Source organism: Nicotiana tabacum, chromosome 10 (genome assembly GCF_000715075.1).
Source record: "Nicotiana tabacum cultivar K326 chromosome 10, ASM71507v2, whole genome shotgun sequence".
In the NCBI taxonomy this organism is placed as follows: Eukaryota; Viridiplantae; Streptophyta; class Magnoliopsida; order Solanales; family Solanaceae; genus Nicotiana; species Nicotiana tabacum.
Window position 1 is genome coordinate 13,797,830 of NC_134089.1, and position 6,535 is coordinate 13,804,364.

General features: G+C 35.8%; 1 long non-coding RNA gene across 1 annotated transcript; it reads left to right on the forward strand.

The window, feature by feature from the left end:
* Positions 1-442: 442 nt before the first annotated feature.
* On the forward strand, positions 443-4,485 carry LOC142164602 (uncharacterized). Its single transcript, XR_012695379.1, has 2 exons — positions 443-1,021; positions 4,284-4,485. It is a non-coding gene; the product is annotated as an uncharacterized LOC142164602 (long non-coding RNA).
* Positions 4,486-6,535: the final 2,050 nt, after the last annotated feature.

Sequence of the window (6,535 nt, forward strand, 5' to 3'; positions counted from 1 at the left end):
TAGCAAAAGCTCGCGGCAAGAATGCGAGTCAACAGTCCGAGAAGATCAAATATTTAGCATGTAAATATTTAGTTTAGGCCTAATATCGCTATTTCAAATAGTTTTGGCTTTTTTACTTTATTTTTATCACAAAAAATAAAAAATTACAAAAAAAACATTTCATCTTTAGGTTAAAGTGAATTAGTATATTTATATTTATAGTATCATAACATTTGAAAATACAAATTAGTTTCACTTTTATTATTTAGTTTTATATTAATTTATTTTTATTAAGAGTGATTTTTCAATTGTATTATTTAGTCTTCCTACCCCAAAGTTAAAACCTAATAAGACATGGTCCAGCCCAATTTCCTAAATCCAAGCCCATATCCATTCCCCATTTGACCTAATCTAATTCCTACCCCCTATAAAATAATGCCTAAATTCCTAAATCAAAGAGGATACCTACCAAACAAAGATACCTACACTCCCAGACAACGGCAGACATGGAATTCCTAAGCAAAAAAAGGGAAGAAGAGTTAACCTAAATTCTAAGCTAAGAACCGCGCCCACCCCCAATTCCCCACTTCAGCCGCTTCCTTATTCAAAAATAACCCCCATCTCTCTTGACAAAGCAGCAACCATTCCCCCATAATAAAACCCCCATTTTCTGAGTTTATAACTTATGTATTGGTTATCCAAAGTACGGGCAAAAATTGAAGGTCTTAAAGGACAGAATAATCCTTGAGCTGAGCATCTCTATCAATTGCCACCATAAGTCAGTGAGTTCGAGTTGTGTGATTCGGAAAAGTTCACAAGAAAACTTTGAGCAGTGAGCACTCCATCGAAGTGGAGCTTGAGGTTTCCATTGAGGTATCGAATTACCGGTCCCGTACGTGTTTGCCGGCGAAAGCACCGGTCGAGAGTCATCGAGTTGTTTAACCTCTTGTAATTCCAATTTCATTAATTCATACCAAAGTGATCGCCGATTGATTCGCTGCTCCGATGAAGTTGTCCTTGCCGAAAATTTTATCTCAGATCTGTGAGTATTTTTATCTTTCCTCTGCTACGGTGCGATTTTTCTATTCATTTTTGTACTTCATTTAATTTATTTTCTAGTGTTAATGTTGAATTTGCTTTGCTCTGTTGTGGTTTTTAAATTTTTAGATCTTTGACTATTTAACTAAGATGTTTATATTGTCTAGTGTAAAAAGAATGTTTTGTTGAAGAAATGCTTCCGAGCACACTTTGTTGAAGAATTGAATATTAATTATTTTAATTGAAATTGTTTTAACTCTTATCCTTTTTGATAGTTATCTATTACGGTTGGTGTCGCGCCCCCTTTTCTCGCAAAATCGGGTTTATGACATTTGGAAGGACAACTCTGAGTTTTTGTATTTGAAGAGTCGCCACCTAATGATTAAGGTGCATTAGGATACCAATAGATATTCAATTCTAAGTTTGTTTAGGTAACCAGAGATTGGGTAAGGTCTTGAAATTATCCAAAGGGGAAGGTGTTAGGCACTCCTCAGGATCCACTAGTGTGGTTCCCGCCAGACAATTATTATGAATTTGGGGTGCAATTAACATTGTAAGCACGTGATTTTTGCTCACTCCCAAAAAATTCAAATAAAATGATTTTCCTTGGTGTGCAATTTTGTGAGATTTTGTGATATTTTTGGATAATTATTTGTATTTGTTTGTGTTTGTTTATTTGTTAAATTAATAAAAAATACAAAAATATGTCGCATTTGCATGTAGGATTTAATTCTATAATTGTTACTAATTAAATTTGTTTACAAAAAATAAAAATTACAAAAATAGGCATCTTTTGCATTTTTAACATTTAATGTCCAAATGAACAATTTTATGCTTAATTATTACTTAATTGTGCGTTAATTGTTATTGGGAGTTAATTTGCGCTTTTATAACTTAATTTAGTTCTTAATAATAATTTAAGTATTTTTATAATTTAGTTTTAGAAAAATAAAAGAAGAAAAGAGAACAAAAATACAAAGAAAATCGGATTGGGCCACTTCTTCAATTTCAAACCACAGGCCCAAATAATTGCCCAACCTTCCCCATGACCCGGTCCACTTCAAACCGGGTCGACCCGGTCCACTCCATTAACCCAACACCCCTTCTTCATTTTGGTCCAACACAAAACAAAACCAAAAAAAAGAAGACAAAAAACCCTAAAAAACTAAAAAACACATCCGCCTCCCCCACCTTTGTTTCTTCTCCAAACCTTCAAAACTTCAAGCTCCCAACCATGGCTGCCCTTCACCAGCCCCATCGACGACCAACTCCTGCTCACCTCACGTCTTCATCTTCTTCACTCTCTCAAACGACCCCTCCACCATACCACCATGAACGACCCCCTCCAGCTTCATGTTCTTCGCAACGCACCCAGCAGCTCCTAGCATCCATCTTCGTCGTCGTCGAACCCAAAACAGTGGCGACCAAACCTGCCGCGCCACCTTAAGTTACTGCTGCCCCGACGCTGCTGTTCCAGCTTCGTCGAGGCTCATCGCCATGGCTGCCTTCCTCCGAGCTGCTACCTCACTTCGTCTTCTTCGAGCTTGAGCATCACCATGGCCAGTCTCCATCGCTGCTTCTTCTGCCTTCATCTTCTTCGCAAACGAACCCCCAGCTGCTTCTGTTTCATCACTTCTGCCGCGTCAGCTGTTGCTGTTGCTTCGGCGTCAACTTCTTAGGTTCGTGTTCGTCGTCGTTTGGTCGAGATTTGGTCGAGGATCGTCGAAATAGTCCGTACATATTTCATTTCGATCCGGTTAGTAGTTTTTGAGTTTTATTTTGTCCGTATTTTGTTTTGATATTTCTCGAATCTAAAATCGGCAAATGTTTGTTTTGTTCATGTCTATCGTTCGAATTAATTTTTTTTTTTAGTTTGTTCATGTGCTTTGTTGAATTAATTTTCAGATTTCAAATAGAAATTTAATTAGTTGTTTTTCATGTTTATTTCATGTTTGTTTTATTGTTTAGGTAAAAATTTGTTAGTTTAATGTTTGTTAGATTCAAATTGAAATTTAATTGATTATTTCTTCAATTTGTTTCATGTGTTTTATGTATTTTCAGAAATTATTAATGTTGTTTGAATCGTTTGAATTCGTCATGTTTGTTGTTTTAAAAATATATTTAGTTCATGTTCATCTTTGTTTGAAGTTCATTTTTAATCCAGTAATTTAATTTGAGTGTTTTTGGTTTTCGATTTGTTGATTTAATTTGAATCATGTATTGTTTGTTTGTATTGTTGTTTCTTTGCTCATTCATTTTTGGTCTAAGTTAACCAGGATTGGTTCCCGATATGGTTAATTTACTTCCATTAATTTTGAGTTGTGTTGTTCATCGTGTTCATGTGATTTGTTGTTGAAGATTGTTGAGAAATTGGTCATCTTGGCTATATTTTGGTTAAGTTATGATTAATTGATTGTTTAGAACTGATGGGGGTAGTTTGGTAAATTGCATTACATTCAGGGGTAAAATGGTAATTGCAATAAGGTCGGAGGGGTAGTTTGGTAATTGAACATTATTTTAATTCTTTATGTTAAGCATGAGAGACAAAATATAATGGGGTGGTGTTTGATATAATTGTTTAACATAATGGGGGACAGAACATAATGTAGTGGAGGGGAATATTGCATTTGTTTATGTTAGGCATGGGGGACAAATTGTAATGGGTTGGGGATGATGTATTTATTTAATGTAGGCATGGGGGACAAATTGTAATGGGTTGGGGTGGATGTATTTATTTAATGTAGGCATGTGGGACAAAATTTAAAATAAATAAAACATTAAGTAGTGGGGACAAAGCATGCATTGGGGGAATATTTTGGGTTAGGGATTCAAGACTTGTCTTGCTATATATATAGGGTCATTTGACACATTTTAGAGGACTTGAATGAGAGAGGTTGAACATTATTGAGGTTAGAGATTATTATTGAGAGACTTTTACACTTGAGAGCTTACAGATTTTTTTTACATTTGAGAGCTTTAAGACTTGAAACATTTTGAGAGTAAAAGAGAAAGACAACTTGAACTTCTACTTGAATAATTTCCGTTTGCTTTTCTCGAGTGTTATTCAAAAATCATTAAACCACTGCATCTTGTGTCCGTCGCTCTTCTGCTTTGACTGTGATTGCACTTTGGTATTGTTGGGTTTTCAATCTGTTACTGGGTATTCTACTGGTTGTTACTGGTTTGCGGTGTTGCTGAACCTGCTGTTGCTGCGTTATTATTGCTGCTGACTTCTCCTTCTTTCGTTCTTGTACTGCCATTTCCAGGTACACATTTGTACACTCTCGGCTTGAAGCGAAATGAAATATTAATCAGGCTCTTGTTTCCTGTTGAATTCCTTTTGTTTAGATTTGTGTTTGAATAAAATTTTCCTTTCTTTGTATAAAAATATAGTTGACTGATTAATGAGTAATGGGGTTGCATATGTATAACTTCTTCATCTAATAATATTAGTTCAAATTAATCAAAGTTGTTTCGATATTATTATCTGTCTCATGTTCTAGTATTATTGAATAATAGAATATAGAATGAAAGCAGTTTTCCATTGTACAAACTCGATCGTAATTTTCTATTCATATTAGCCGTAACTTAATAACTAATAAGTTACGTTTTCAGCATGTAATTAATTGAGAAATTTTCTTTTATTTTTAGAGACAAACTTAATAGAAAAATGTAGTCATTATAGGTTTATCCTTTAAAATAAAAATGAGACGAGCCTCGCTAAATAAATCACACATCGTCGGGGCCCTCAATAAAATACATAACCATTGACTAGACTTTGGATTTGGCCGTTTAATGAACCTTCACGGCCTCTTCCTAAAATAACAATACGTTAGTCTCTTTAGGACGCGCCTTAATAAACCTTACCTTCTTAAACTCGGGTGCACATTTATGTGACCCAAATCCAAATTTCAACGGAGTCGAAATGTGTCTCTAATCACGGGTACATTGATTGTGACGTGGTTCGAGATGCGTGTCCATGACGTTGCAAATTCCTTTTGAAAAATAAGAACGAGATGAGCCTCGCCGAATAAAAATACAAAATTGCGGGGCCCTCAGTAAATACTTGTTTTAAATTTGCTTAGACTTCGGGATGGACCGTTTAGCAAAATTCCACGGCCCTACCCAAAGTAGATGATACGCTAGTCGCTTTAGGCGCGCCTTTAATAATTTAATTTCCTTAAACTCGGGTGCACATTGATGTGACCCAAATCCAAATCTCAACGGAGTCAAAGTGTGTCGACGACCACGGGTACATTGATTGTAATGCGGTTCGAGATACATTTTCACAACGTTGCAATTCTTGATAAAAATAACAGTAAATGATAAAAGCGGTTAAAAGTTAAATTTTGCACATAGGTTCAACATGTATAAAATCAGATAATCAAGCCAAATATGACAGTTGAGCGACCGTGCTAGAACCACGGAACTCGGGAATGCCTAACACCTTCTCCCGGATTAACAGAATTCCTTATCCGGATTTCTGGTGCGCAGACTGTAATATGGAGTCATTTTTTCCTCGATTCGGGGATTAAAATTGGTGAATTGGGACACCCTAAATCTCCCAAGTGGCGACTCTGAAATAAATAAACAAATCTCGTTTCGATTGTCCTTTAATTGGAAAAAACTCCCTTGTACCCTCTCGGGTACGTAAAAAGGAGGTGTGACAAACATATAAGCAGATAAGGCTCAAATAAGAGGGGATTTCAATGCACAATAGTTTGAAATTAAACAAAGTTTGAAAGAGCAATTAAAAGAGCTGATTTTGAATAAGGAATTATAGTGCTTAAAAAAGAAGGGGAAATAAAGAAATGGGGTACTAGGTTTGCAAAAAATATGGATCACATTAATGCAATACCCGGTAATCACTCCTCAAAATAGGGGTCATACGTGGCATTAACGCACCAGCCATCATATCCATATCTACCCTTCCCACCCTGTTAAGGTATTACAATGCGGATTGGTCTCGATTACTATTGCATGCTATTACCCGTCCCATTCCTATCAGTCCCGGAGGCACTTAGGACTACTATTCCTAAAGGGAGGGGATATTAGGTTGATTGGTTTCAAAGGATAAAAATCTAAGGCGACATACAAAAACAGATAATATGGCATATAAAGGGGATTCATGTAAACAGACAAAAGGCTCATGTATACCTCCTCAAAACAAAAGCACATAACTAGCATGACTTGCACATACATTTTAGGTTTGATTTAAAGCACATAAAGACGAGGGAAGTTAATTGTTGAAGCAGATTAGTTTATTACATAACTCAGATAAGAAGTTCGAATCAGGCCTGCCTGCTGGTTGTAACAATTAACAAAGGCGGATTCAATTTTACAGTTATTACTCTAAATCTTGTCTAAGTGTTTAGACGGGGTCCTATAGGCATGATATCTACTTAATTAAGAAGGTGGTGAAACAGTAATAACTTAAAACGTACTGCTTGAAATCCTATAGGCATGCTTGCTAAACCTTGTTGAAACTAAAGAAATTATTAAACAGAGGTTCAGAATA